This window comes from Scylla paramamosain, unplaced genomic scaffold, assembly GCF_035594125.1.
Source record: "Scylla paramamosain isolate STU-SP2022 unplaced genomic scaffold, ASM3559412v1 Contig24, whole genome shotgun sequence".
In the NCBI taxonomy this organism is placed as follows: Eukaryota; Metazoa; Arthropoda; class Malacostraca; order Decapoda; family Portunidae; genus Scylla; species Scylla paramamosain.
In genome coordinates this window covers 461,577-476,788 of record NW_026973689.1, presented here as the reverse complement: position 1 = coordinate 476,788, position 15,212 = coordinate 461,577, and the positions used below count along the sequence as shown (strand labels likewise).

Genomic DNA, 15,212 nt, shown 5'->3' with positions numbered 1-15,212 from the left:
CGTTGTCAGATTCGTTATGGTGTGCGGAGATGGCTGGATATGTGGTGGTGGAAAGGTGGACGAAAAGGAGACACGGTGGAAGACACGAAAGGAGAGTGGGTTGGACAGAAAGAGGGAGGGAGCGCTAGTTCTACATAAAAATACATAAAAAGACAATGATTTTTAAAGTGTACTGAGATCTATTATGATTAAAACCTTGAGTAATGTTATCAAAACCTTCTATACTTCATCACGAAGGCCACGAAAACTACACAAGGACGGACGCAGAGCCGAGAGGAGGGAGGGAGTGAGGGAGGGGCGGAGGGCGGTAGTATAGTTAAGATGAGGCGTTGGTGCTGTTGCTAAACTATACGTACATCCATTGTACTTTTAAAACCATAAATCATACTATGACAACACTAACTTTCATCACAAACCATCAAGACTTAAAAAAAAATTACATACAAGGTTAAAATAATGCAGGAAATTAATGATGAGGTGGCACCTTCTCACCGTCAGGGAGATGTATCACTCCGCCAGCAGCAAACTTGACGTCATGGGCCAGGGCATGCAGCGGCGTGCAGTGCGTGGGTATGGTGACTGTGTGGCCTCTGATGTAGAGGTGTGTGAGCTGCTGGACGAGAGAAGAGCAAACGAAAAGTAAACATGGGATTGCTGCCGCCTCAGGACACTAGGAGCATTGCGGAAGCGCTGAGGAAGACATCACAACCCTTGACACAGCGAACACAACTCTGTACTGAGGCTGGCACTGGCTTCTCCCAACACCTCACGTGGTCATTGCAACAAGAGGAGGTCAGTGTTTATATGAAGTGACTAGACTTGCCCTTGTAGCAGGAAATTCCCTTCCCTACCCCGCCACCCCGCCATGACTGTATCAGCTGCTTACATATCAGCTGTGCCTCCTTTGTATCCTCTCTCACACTGCAAACACGGTCTTCGCGCACCACAGTAAGCCTTACTGGTGAAGTACACACGATATATTATGTAGAAGGCAATGAATCATAGCACTTTGTCGAGGATAAATTTTCCCGCGCTTCCATCTTATGCTCCTCCCCCAATGTCTTCCTCCCCCTCGCCTCCTCCCCTCCCCTTCTCCCACTCCTTCACGTAATCCTTTCTCTTCACCGTCTCCTCCTCTCCCTTTGTATATGTTTATACAAGGTTTTTACTCAATATAAGATATGTTTTCGCATCTTATAATATGTGACACGTCATGTTGCTCAGAGAGAGAGAGAGAGAGAGAGAGAGAGAGAGAGAGAGAGAGAGCGTATGGAGACACGTGGCAACTATGTGAGTAATAAGTTTATTACATAATATTTAAGGACTCCTTTCATTCATGCAACGATTACTGGTTGGAGGTCAGTTCAGTTAGAAAGCTTTGCTGGCTGTTCTGTATATCAGCGACTCGGTGTACGCTTCATCCTGCAGGAGTAGCCACCGGTGATGCCACACGTCTCCACCACCCCAATTCATAAGCTGCAGAGCTTTGGAGGAATGCGAAGCCGACTCACTTGAAGTCGAATCGTTGAAGCTTCGGAATGAAGTCATCATGAATATAGTGATAAATGTTGCACTTCTTTCTCGTATTCATAGATACACAGACGCTTCATGTTTCTAGAAGCGTGAAGTGAATGAGATGATTCCCTTGGAGTGGAATCTTTGAAGCTCTGGAATGCAGTCACGATAGATAAACACGTATGATTCATTTCCTTTCTCGCATTATTGATACACACATACTTTCACGCCTCCTCTTGCACGTACTAGAAGAAGCCTGAAATTAATTAGCGGGAAGAACATGGAAAGGATAGTGAAATGAGAGTAAGAGTATGGTGAATGAAAGTGATATTTAACGTACAAACTAATCAGTGTAGCCTTCAACAAATTGCCTCGCCTCGCCACACGAACACCATCCTGGCAGCTCGGGGTCGCTGGCGGGACTGGCGGCATGATGTAGTGGTGCATTTGTACATCAATTTCCCAGTATAGGCAATTTACATATATATGATGCATTAAACCAGTGGCCGCCCTCTGAACTTACTCAGCCGTATCATTCTATAAGGCCAGACCTCCTTTATATGTGCATGTCTATAGGAACTTTGATAACCTTAATTCATATCGGACACGCAAAGAATAGGCACGTGATGTAAGCCAAGAATTGTGCAAATGTATCGACAATGTAACACAGTACTTCTAAGGCGGTGTACCAGTGTAGCGAGCGCTGTCTAATCCCTCCCTCTCTAAGCATTGAAGCCCATTTTCCTGCTGTAGAATCTTGTAGTTCTAATGGTGATGATTAACGAAGCGCTTCACCAGTGTATCGAATAACCTTTGAACAAATCTTGAGAGTTTGACGGACTTGCTTTGACGTGAATAGATAGTAATGATGTGCAGTGTCCATTTTCGAGACGTGATCATTCGGCTCCCCGCGTAGGTTTAATTAGGCCACATCAGAGCACACCAATACACCGAAATAGTACCTGGACGTGTGTGTGTGTGTGTGTGTGTGTGTGTGTGTGTGTGTGTGTGTGTGTGTGTGTGTGTGTTTTGTTGCCGTGCCCATAACGTAACTTAAACGACCTTCAAAGTTACTGGTATCTTGTTTGCGAAAATAATGGTAATGGTGATGATGATGATGATGATGATAATAATAATGATAATAATAATAATAATAATAATAATAATAATAATAATAATAATAATAATAATAATACCAGCGATTGCAATCTATTGCAAAAATGCAATAATTAAGCTCCGACATTGTGATTTATTCAAGGTCGGTGAAATACATGTAATGCAAAACAACGATTGCAAAAATATTTATATATAAAGGAGAAAAAATATATATGATGCATTATGCATTGATGTCCTTCTCTGTGTGTGTGTGTGTGTGTGTGTGTGTGTGTGTGTGTGTGTGTGTGTGTGTACGGTTTCCATATGTCGTAAAACACTTCAAAATGCGACCATAATATGAACTCGTGCATGCTCGTGGTATATACGAGTATATTCTTGTATTTATCAGGTATATATATATATATATATATATATATATATATATATATATATATATATATATATATATATATATATATATATATATATATTCTCTGACAGAGATCCACCATAGTTAGCACGCTGACCCAAAGATCTTATTTTATCGCGTGTAAAATTCATGTGGAATGTTCGTGGTGTGCATTCCTTGGCGTGCGTAAAAGGCAAGAAATAAGAAGAGATGAGCAGCGGCTTGTGTGGCAGTAAGTGGGTCATTAGGGCAATTTCGGGGAGACGAGGACAGTTCGTGCATGTATTTACCATTACCCGACCACTATGCTCAGCCTACATTTCTCTTCCCAGACCCTCCTCCTCCCCACACTCTGCCTTCTCCTTCCAGCTGTCTGCCTCCTCCCCATTACACCCCTGCCATGCACTCCACACTGCACCTCCTCCTCCTGTATCAATCAATCTACTATCTCCCCATCGTCGCTTCACTTCACTTCATCTTCCCTTCACTCTCATCTCCCCACCTCCACTTCTACTCCACACCATCAGTCTTCTTTCCATCTATCCACCTAAATCTGCTCCGTAAATGCAAATTCCACCTTGCATTCCACACCCTATCACCTTTTTCACTTCCAACCTCTGCAACCAAGATCTTAACCTCCTGTCCTTCTTACTTTCTCCCCACTAACATTCCACTCCCTGCCAAACTCCACCTTGCACCCCACACTCCTCCATTTCCCAGTCAACCCAAGCAGTCTGTCCCCCCCACTCCCCGTCCTCTCCCATGCCGCTGCCATTCCCTACGAGAGCAGCATGCCGCCCTGTCTACAGCATTCGTGCCGAGAGGGAAACAATTAAACTCGGGTATTATCCCATTGAGGATGACAAATTGAGAGCTTTTGATGCAGCAGACCGCAATCAGCTTCCTTCCTCCCTCCTTTCCTCGTTCTCTTCCTCCCCATCTCCCTCCCTTTCCTCTCTGTCTCGTTGTCTTTCTCTCTCCCCATGTCTTTTTTTCTTTTTCACTGTTCAATTTTCCATTCTAATCTAGTTTGTTGGCCAATTTTCCTTCTCATAGGCGTGTTTCTTGTTTGTTAATCTCCTTTGTGGAAAATGTTCGTCTGCCCGCGTCTCGATCCTTGAGTCAGAGGTAGAGAGGGATTCCTGGCACTAGTGAGCAGCAGTAAGACTAAATAAAGCAGAGGAGAATGAAAGTTAGGAGACGAAAATTAGTAACCAAGGAACAAGAGGAAAACCAGACGAAACTTAAACAGAGAGGGATTCCTGGCACTAGTGAGCAGCAGTAAGACTAAATAAAGCAGAGGAGAATGAAAGGTAGGAGACGAAAATTAGTAACCAAGGAACAAGAGGAAAACCAGACGAAACTTAAACAGGAGAAAGATAATAAACAAGGCGAAGATGAAGGACGAGGACCCAAGAAGGAACACAACTTAACAAAGAACAAGAAGACAACCATACAAAACCCAAACATAAGGAGGAGGAGGGCTATAAATAAAACAAAGAAGAGATTGAAAAGCAGAAGATGGACACTAGACAACCTAAGAAAAAGATGACCAGACGAAGACCAGAGAGAGGAAAACGTGGCTAAGATAGAAAAAAAAAAAGTATGAGACAGGAACAAGTGAAAAATAACAGGAAAAATAACAGAAAACATAAAGGCAAGACACGGATGATATTACAACTTCCACGAGGACAGAATGCACAGTTACTTGAATGAAAGGCACCGCGACTTCTGTGAACTGATTCTACAATACTCGCGTCACTTCCAGCTGGGAGAGGAGGGCAGGTAGGAGGCTGCTGGGTAATAGAAAATTATGGAAGTATGAAGCAGAGATCGCCAGGACCTATCAACTAAAATTGTCTGTCAGCAATTGTTGTGAGAGATATTTTGGCCTGGCTCAAATTAAATCACTGAATTGGGAGGGCAAGAGAGAGAGAGAGAGAGAGAGAGAGAGAGAGAGAGAGAGAGAGAGAGAGAGAGAGAGAGAGAGAGAGAGAGAATATGTGTCTAAAAAAAAACTAAAAAACATCATAAAGAATAAAAAATGAGTGAGCATATTACGTCTCTAAGAACAGATAAAGATAATAACAGGTGGAAACTATGCATTTAAATAGGTAATCTCAAGGTCTCATTATCTATGTATATATTTATTTGCTTATTTATTCAGTTGTCGTGGCGGCGCAGTCTCCGTGAGGTGGTGCACGCCTCTCCGTCACTGCAGTAGCCATGAATATTGGCGCGTCCTGCTGCCGGTGTGATTTACATTCAGATGGGTATTTAAAAACGGCGTGGCGAGGCGGGGAGGGAAGGGGTTTTGCTCTCCGTCCGCTCGTGATGATTGCATGTTCCGCCGGCGGGAGACTGTTCGTGTATGCTGGGCTGTGCTTGCTGTGCTTGCTCGTGTGTGTGTGTGTGTGTTTATGTGCACACGCCACGCAAACGTGATTTTTTAAAATTTTCTTGAAATCCCCATAATTTCCTTAGGTGCATTAAGATATTCAGCGCAGTCGTTCCTCTATCAGTCAGGAGGGAGCGAGGAATCCTGCCTTAAAGAGAATAATTATAAACACCTCCAGCTGCGACTTCATTCTTCCACAGGGGGTGTAATCACTGTAATAACTATATATGCCACCAGCTGCTGCTCCATGCATCCTCTGTGGACGTAACTCGGGTAGCCGCAGGGGGTATAATCACTGTAATAACTAAAGACGGCACCAGCTGCTGTTCCATTCTTCCAGTGTGGACGTAACTCGGGCGGCCAGTGGGCTGCATTCACCTCACAGACCCAGGAAGAGCCTCGCCAGGCCCTAACAGATTGAGAGCTCTTCCTCGATTCGTTGGGTGGTGCAAGGCTGTTTCTAGTTAGTGGAACGATTTATGTGGTTAATTTAGATAACGAACGAGACTTTGGCCTGTTAACTTGTCGACGGATTTCCAGCAATTGGTGTCCAGTTCGTAGCTTCTTAGAGGTGTTAGTCTCGGGGCTGTACACACGGGGAAGCTACGGTGCTGAGTTAGGATAAAAACTCTTCGCTCAGCACCACTTGGCGTTGTCGATATATGTGCCACATGACAAAGAACAGGAGACTCAGTCCGTCTATGTGCCTTGCCGTGCCTTGCTGTTGCGTGACAGACACTGAAGAACAACCTATGGAAGAGAAATAAACCCTTCGATAATGCTTGCCCTCGCATAATCACAGATATTTGCGGAGAGGCAACATCAATTCAGGTATTGTTCCGTGCGACCAATCATAACGTAATGCTGCATACCTCAGGCCGCCAACCCGTGCTCGCGTGCAGGACATGAATCACGAGGTATAAGTGCCACTCCTCCCTGGGGTTCGATCATGCTCATTATTCGTAAGAGACAACTAAAGACCAAGGACAAGCCCTCGAGGTCTGTTCATATATTCTGCCGACACTTTTTGGAATGCCAAGGACGTCTGGATTGGGGCCCACCGGGAGTCACAGGAGGGAATAGCTGCTGCTGTTGTCAATGATGCGGCGCGTGTTGATCCCTTAGTCGTGCCAGTTACTGAAGTAAGTTTCAGACCTTTACCTTCAACTAAAAGCGTATCTACAAAATATTTCCGTCTGAAATAAGTATATTCATGAAAGAAAACGCGCTCTTTTCACCATTTACAAACATTTTTGCAATTGCATCTATTTTTGAATCCATACACGTACCCCCCGCAGAGGCTTTGTGCCAATATTTGTACTCCTCAAATGCCGAACAGATGCGATTGTAAAATGCGTAAAAGTATTGCAGTACAGTTTTTCCCGCAGCTCCCTTCATCAGGCAATGCAGGAGAGATTAATTATTCGAAAACATTTTTGTCGTGTATGAAACTGCCCAGTTGTCATCAGTGTTTCCAGTTTTGAAAGGATGACCGAGGAGACGCCATACGCATTGTTGTATTCGGTGCTTTATCCAAGCCTTGCCTATCTATCTTTCTTTAAGTGTTCCCCTTCAAGTCCATGTATAATTTCTTACCGTATTAATGTATTATTAGACTATCATTTGTTAATTTTCTTCTCAGAATTTCACATTTAATTTAATCTTTTCTTATATTTTTGTGTGATTAGTTTGTATTGGAGTTGGGCAATCTTAGCGGCATCATTACTTTATTATTTATTCCTTTTTCTCTTGGGAATTTTACATGTGATCTACAGAAACTGAATCGTCTTTTGTTTTACCTTCTCAGCTTGATTAATTTGTATCGGGGTGTGGTAAACTTACCTTAGCAATGGTTTACACAATCGCTAACCATTTTCTTTTCATGACTTCGTAACCAATTACCGAAACTGAATTGTCTTTTTGTTTCATCCTTTCTGTTTAATTAATTTGTATAGAAGTAGTGCAATAATTTTAGACAATCATTTATTATTTTCTTTTCATAACTTCATATTCCATTTATTGAAACTGAATAGTCTTTTATTTTATCTTATTTTTATTTTATTTTATCTTTTTTTTTTGTTTCATTAATTTGTAAGTACGATAACTGCTTCCATTTCAGGTTCTTGCACTTTTTTTTCGCACCTTTGTCTTTCCAGAGCACAGGTGATAGATTTCCAGCCACGCGGTGTTTTTACTGTGCACAGGTGATAGATTTCCAGCCACGCGGTGTTTTTACTGTGCACAGGTGATAGATTTCCAGCCACGCGGTGTTTTTACTCAGTGATCATGAACACCGGACGCGTCGTGGCGGGAGACTCCTCTTCAATTGGCGGACTCTTGCGTAAATGAGTGTTTGAAGTGAAATGAAAGCCAATTATAGCACCCTACCCTCGACTTTTAGCTCGCTCTCTCTCTCTCTCTCTCTCTCTCTCTCTCTCTCTCTCTCTCTCTCTCTCTCTCTCTCTCTCTCTCTCTCTCTCTCTCTCTCTCTCTCTCTCTCTCTCTCTCTCTCTCTAATGTACCAATATTGTTCGTAAATATTTTGATTTCATTTTCTGGTCTCTATTTTTAACAGTCACCATCCACCAACACCAGAACCACCACCACCACCACCACCACCACCACCTGAAGTCCTACCACAAACAGCAATACACCACCACATACATCATCACAACCATTAACACCACCACCACGAGTGCCTATCAAGTTACCGTCATCACCATCACAACCACCAATATCAACTTCATCATTATTACATTCCTTTCCCTCCTTTTATCATTTCATCTACCTTCTATTCGCTCTTTATTTATTTTTCTCTCCTTCACTCCTAGTATACCACTTCATATTCCCTTCTTTATCCTCTTTCTCCTCTTCCTCCTCCTCCTTATCCTCTCTTCTCTCCTCTCCTCTCCTAACTTTTTCTATTCTTCCTTTTTCATCGACTTCCCTCCACTTCATGTTCTCTATCTCCTCTTCACGGCCGCATTGTATGGAAGGAAAAAGGAGCACGGAGGCGTAAAATAAACCCTAATGAAAGAACTTTACGCAGATAACTTTGGAATGAGAGGCAGATGTGGGACGACAGACTCTCTCTCTCTCTCTCTCTCTCTCTCTCTCTCTCTCTCTCTCTCTCTCTCTCTCTCTCTGCTCATCACATGAATGCTTTCTATCAGATTCATAGATAGATAGATAGATAGATAGATAGATAGGTAGATACATAAATAGATAGATACCGACAACAAATTAGAATTCACACGAAACACAAGAAACACACATTACAAATTAACAAAGTCAAATCAACACGAACGAATAGTAATATGCATACTATTCACGGCCCATTAAACACACACACACACACACACACACACACACACACACACACACACACACACACACACACACACTGGCGTCTCATTTACTGGACTTCAAGCACTGTTACCGCTGCTCTACCTCGCTACATTCCGCGCCACCACCTAATGATTCGCCAGTGTCGCGTCCCTCACCACTACACCTGTCATTATCACACCTGCGGCGGCTCGGTAACAGCAGCAGCTTCAGGTTCCGGTTAGGCAAGTTGATATCGCGCGCCCTTCTGCGTCTGGCTAAGGGGAAGTGTGTGTGTGTGTGTGTGTGTGTGTATGTGTGTGTGTGTGTGTGTGTGTGTGTGTGTGTGTGTGTGTGTGTGTGTGTGTGTTGATAGTAAGTGTCCTTTGTTCTCTTCTGTTTCTCTTTCTTTATCTCTGCTATTTTTACCTATGCTTGTTTCATCATCTCGTCTCTTCTCTTATCTTCTTTCACGTATCGTCATTTCAGATTTTTTTTCTCCTTTTCTCTGGTATTTTCTTTTCTTATTTCTCCTCTCTTCTCTTCTCATTTCTCCTATGCTGCTTTCATCTCCATTTCTTTTCCTATATCTTGTCTCCTCATTTCTCTTCAAGTTTAATTTTTATCTTCTCTCTTTTTGTCCTTTCTTCTCTTCTCTCCCTCTTCTCATTTTATTTAACTTCGTTTCACTTCAGTCCTAACTCGCTTCTCTTCTCTCTTAGCCTCTCTTCTCCTCTCCTCTCCTCTCCTCTCCTCTCCTCTCCTCTCCTTTCCTCTCTTCCCCTCTTCTCTCCTGTCCTCTCCCCTCCCCTCTTATCTCCCCATCTATACAAATTTGTCCTCCTACGTACCTGTTGTCCCTCCATTGCTGTTTTCTGTGTGTCTTTGTACATTTATCTTTGTATTGTTTTTTTGTTTGTTGTATTTCTTTCCCTTTTCGAATATAAATGTTTGTATGATTGATTTTGTTTTTTTTAGCATATTTGTTGTTGACTCGCCATATTTGCCTCGTGTGTGTGTGTGTGTGTGTGTGTGTGTGTGTGTGTGTGTGTGTGTGTGTGTGTGTGTGTGTGTGTGTGTGTGTGTGTGTGTGTAAATAAATTCTCGTAACATACAACCATACAACATTTCACACAAGAGAATCCGCTTGCGTTAAATGCCAGGGAGAGAGAGAGAGAGAGAGAGAGAGAGAGAGAGAGAGAGAGAGAGAGAGAGAGAGAGAGAGAGAGAGAGAGAGAGGCTTAAAAATACACCATACAATAGTAAAAAAAAAATCACACACACACACACACACACACACACACACACACACACACACACACACACACACACACACACACACACACACACACACACACACACACACACACACACACTTCTTTGACTTCACGTGAACTTTAGTGAGCTCAGATAATACCTAACCTGACCCGCCCTGTGTGTTTCCAAGGCCTTGTAATAACCTCTGCCCTTCCTCTCCCCCTCCCCTGCTGCGAGGTTCCTGTTAGGCAAGAGTTAGTGAGTCGTGTCCAGATTAGGTGACGCAAGTTTGGTATTTGCAGGTAGAGAATAATTTGGATGAACAGTCATGGAGGTGGAGGGATAATAATAATTATTATTGTTATTATTATTATTATTATTATATAATAATAATAATAATAATAATAATAATAATAATAATAATAATAATAAGATGTGGTTTGTGATTGGCTGTTGCAATGCAGCGCAAGTTTCCTATTGGTCGCGCCCGATTACAGTTGCCAGCGAGGGACCACCTCCCGAGCCCCAACACGCTATCCGTGGTGCACGTGCTTCCCTGCCTGTGAACCCTAAAGACGGTGCTCTGCAAGGCGGCAACACTGTGTGCATTTCTTCACAACTCCAAACTCTCCAGTGTGAAGCACTTTCCAAACACCTCAGGTATCCTAAATACTAGTGTACCCTAGTGGGACATTCAGTCTGTCAGATGACAGGAGACAGGATGGATGGTAGACGCTCCTTCAGCACATACATGCGTGGGGAGTGTGTCGTGGAGAATGGCGACATTCTCCGCGGCCCCCCACGCGCTGTCAAAGTATCCATGGGAGATCCCGACGCGAAATCTTTCTTCTGCTGTTGCTGGCCACGAGGGCCTCGCTTCAAGAAGGTAGCCAAATTCTTTTTCAAACCGCATAAAGAAGAACCCAGTCTCCAGAAGTACACGTCTCTGGAGACTGTGATGTACATGGACGGCATGGTTTTCCGCGAATACTGGACGCCAGGCAAGACGGCCGTCAAGGTCTCCATCAAGCAGCGGCGCGGAAAGAAGGTTGTCCTCTTTGGCCGCCTGGCAACCTTCCTTCAAGAGATGGAGAACCGAAATTCAGAAAAGTTCGTTCTTTATGTCACGGAAACCAGCTTCAAAATTGTTCAAAAGGACCGAGCGGCTTCAGGCGGCGACGAGACCGATGCCGCTGAGAAACAGAAAAATAAGCCGTTACAAGAGAACGATAAGTACGAGTGCGCTAAACGCGGGGATGACGAAAACCAAGTAAAGATCGACTACGCGACTTCCTTGTTCAACAGTTTTAAGAAGAAAGATAAACCCGTTAACATGATAACAACTACAGAAATTGTAAAGTTGCCGCCAGTAATCCCCATGCAAACCAAGAACGTGCGGTCATTCAACAAAGACGCTCCTGCTGCACGCCAACAGCAGCGCAGCGCACCTCGTACCGTCCGTCGCGATAAGCAGGCGTCTATGAAGCCTAAAGAAACAAACAAAGAAAACCAGATCGTTCAGGTTCAGGAAATACACAAGAAAGACATTCCATTCGAGAAAAAGAATAATGCTGATGAAAATACCACTAATAAGAAAGTCAAAGAAGATACAGAGGAACAAAACCATACAGAGATGAAGAAAGAATCAGGAACAATGAGTGAAGTACAGCTAGTTCACGAAAAAGACAATGAAAACGCGGAAAGTGTCGAAAAGAATCCAGCAGAAGAGAAGAGCGCAGTTTGGGAAGAATATGATAAAAATGAGTCTGAAGAGACTGAAGGAGACACCGAAGATGTGCAAAGCGTCCCTACAAAAACAGAGAAGACAGATGAGGAAGAGAAAGAAGATACTGAGAAACAAAAAGTTACCGAGAAGGAAATGAAACCAGCAAAAATTAGTGAAATGCAGCTAGTTCAGGAAAAAGACGATGAATATCATGAAGGCGAGGAAGCTAATACTCTTGAAGGAAAGGAGACTAGTGTTTCGGAAGACTATGATGCGCATGACACTGGAAAGAAGGAAGTGGTTGTTGAAGATGTGAAAAGTACCTCTCCTGAGAAGGACATTGCAGATAAGGAAATTAAAGAGGGACAGAATTTTGAGAAGGAAGCTGAGAAACAAGACGTTATTGAGAAAGTTAACCTTCCCTCTATAACCAAACTTTTGTCTTTAACCAAAGTCATCGTGAAGAACAGTACAAGGAGAGAGAAGATACGGAAAGCAATGCTTTTAAGAAAGAAGAGAGAGTGTGTCGCTTGGCAATGTGAAGACAACATCACCGGTGGAAAAAATGACGACGCGGAAGAATATAGGGAAGGATCAACATTTGAAAAAGAAGGTAATGACTTGCCGCCACAAGAACACCGCGATGGCCAATGTAAGCAGCAAGTGGAGGTGGTGGAAGGCCTCCCCACCAACACCGGTGAAGAACATGACGGCGAGAATGAAGGTAAAGAAGGAACTGGAGTTAAGAAAGAAGACGTTCTCGTGTAGCCATTACCGTTATGTCCGCCAGCTGAAAAGAAACAATCAAATGTCAGGAGAGAAGAAAAAGCGCTGCAACAAAATAAATCTGAAATCCGTCCGCTGTAAGATCGACACCCATTACAGCCTACCTACTGATTATAAACCTGATCTGGATTTGAAGGTACTGGAATCACAGCCGCCACCCTCAGGCCCCGCGCGAGTGAAATGGGCCCGAGAGGTGGCTGCCCTTAAGGCTCGGCTGCGTTCACAGAAACAGAAGAAAGGGCGGACTAGTGCGCAGAGCCTCCATCACGGGTCGCAAGCCGCTAAACACTGAGTCACTCGCACTGAGGACCATCCTAGTCAGTGCAACCGAGAAAATTGGAAAAAAAAAGTACAAAAACAAAGTAAGCTTTCTAACTATGGATTAAGAAGCCTAAGCACTGAGTCTTTACTGAGGAACATGCTTGTCAATCCAAACCCGAAATTAGACCAAAAAGAAAAGTTTTTCATCCATTAATTAAGGAGCAAGAACACTAAGTGATTCCACTGAGGAACAAGGTGGTGAGTGAAATCCAGAAATTAATGGCAAAAAAATAAAGCGCTTAAAATTTGCAAAGAAAAAAAAGAAATATTAATCTATCTGTTATTGACGAAACAACTGAGTGATTCTTCAGCGAGGAACAAGAACATTCGTGACACTAAATGAAAAATAATGACGTAAAAGAAATTAAAAGATAAAAAAGATAAAGTAAAAAAAAAGTAACAAGAAAGTCTTTGCTCTCATAACCTATGAAGTATATTAATCGACTGTCAATCCGCGGTTGAAACCAGAAATTAATAGAAAAAAAAGTAATTAAAGTATCTTCATTAAATAAGATGCCTAAATATTTTGAGTGAGAGTAAATCAGAAAACGATGACAAAATATAAAGATACAAATCCACCAAAGAAATCTTTACACAAGTTATTTTAGAATGCTACGATTTGAGTGTTAACCTGCTGAGGATCAAGATTGTGAAAACCAAAACAACGACAAAAAAACAAAGAAAAGAAAAATTATATCCAGTATTGGTGAAACAGCCATTGATAGTGAGAGGAAAACTGGTGAAATACGGCTATTAACAGTGAGAGGAAACAAGAGAACAATGGCACAAATAAAAACAAGGAAAAAATAGAAAAAAAAATCTTAACGAGGAAACAAATTAATTAAGTGACTCTCCACTGAGAAAAAAAGAAGTAAGGAAAAATAATAATAAAAAAGATTAAAAAACAGACAAAATACTGTACCGTAACTTAAGAAGTCTGACTTAATTATTAGTCCACTGAGAAAGAAGACTGCGTTTGGAAAACGGAAAACATTGAAAAAAAAGGAAGAAAAATAGTATCTTTTAATGATGTAATCACGTGACTCACCACCGAAAAACTAGATTCTGAGAGGAAGCCACAAAATGATGAGAAAAAGAAAAAAAATCATAATGGGAAAAGTAAAAAAAAAATGACAAGATAAAAAAAAATGTGAAAAAAGAAAATGAAACAAAAATGACCAAAAATAAAAAAAAAGTTTACAAAATTATGGAAATAGTGTTGAAGTAAAGAAGGCAGAATATTATGGCAAGTAATTAAAAAATATAAAAAAGCCAAAAAATGGTGACCAGAAACAGAAAATAATACCGAAAAAGTAAAAAAATAATAATAATGAGGAAAAGGAAGATAAGTAAAAAAATCCAGAAAATAACAAAAGTAATAAAAATAAAAATAATGAAAAAATAGTGAGAAAAAATATAAAAAAGAAAGAAAGAAAGACATCAAAGTAAAAAAAAAAAAGCCATAAAATAATGATAAAAAAATAAGTCAGAAAATAATGAGAAAACAATTTTGAAAAAAGCCAGAAAGTAGTGAAAAAAATAAAAGCAGAAAATGATGACAAGAAACCATTGATTAAAATAAAAAAAACTGAAAATAATGAAAAAAAAAATAGTAAGGATAATTAAAAACTCTAAAATAATGATGAAAAGTAAAAAAAAAAATAATAAAACAAAAAGTAAAAAAATAACAGAAAACAAAAAAAATGAAAAAAAGTAAAAATAATAATGAAAAAAGTATAAAAAAATTATAATAATGAAAAAAAGGTAAAAAAAAATAATAATGAAAAGTTAAAAAAATAATAATAATGAAAAAAGTAAAAAAATAATAATGAAAAAGTAAGAGAAAATAATAAAAAAAAATAATGAAGAAAAGTAAAAAAAAGAAAATAATAAAAAAAAGAATAATAAAAAAGTAAAAAAAATAATGAAAATAGTAAAAAAAGAAAATAATAAAAAAATGATGAAAAAAAGTAAAAAATAATAATAATGACAAAAAATGAAAATAATAGCAAAAAAGTAAAATAAACCAAAAAAATAATGACAAAACATCAATAAAAAAATGACAAAAGTGGAAATCCAGAAAATAATTAGAACAAAAAAAATAAATGACAAAAATGAAAAAAAAAAGATAAATAATGACAAAAAAGTAAAAAAAAATAAAATATTGACAAGAAAGGAAACTAAACAAAATAGCGACAAAAGTGAAAAATAGCGACAAAAATAGAAAAAACCCACAAGATAATGACAAAAAAGTAAAAAAGTGAAAATAATTACAAAAACTAAAAACTCAGAACAGAATGACTAAAAAATAAAAAGGCAGAAAATGACAAAAAAAAGTAAAAAAAGCTTAAAATATTGATAAAGTAAAAAAATATGACAAA

At 40.4% G+C, this 15,212-nt stretch overlaps 1 long non-coding RNA gene across 2 annotated transcripts in view; it reads left to right on the top strand.

Moving 5' to 3' along the window:
* The first annotated feature begins 498 nt into the window (after nt 1–498).
* The window catches only part of LOC135097529 (uncharacterized), a 48,568-nt gene continuing 33,854 nt past the window's right edge, over nt 499–15,212 (top strand). The window contains exon 1 of one of the 2 annotated variants that reach the window (XR_010265768.1): nt 499–792. This is a non-coding gene — a long non-coding RNA (uncharacterized LOC135097529). The remainder of the gene's footprint in view (nt 793–15,212) is intronic. The other variant, XR_010265770.1, reaches the window with a different exon arrangement.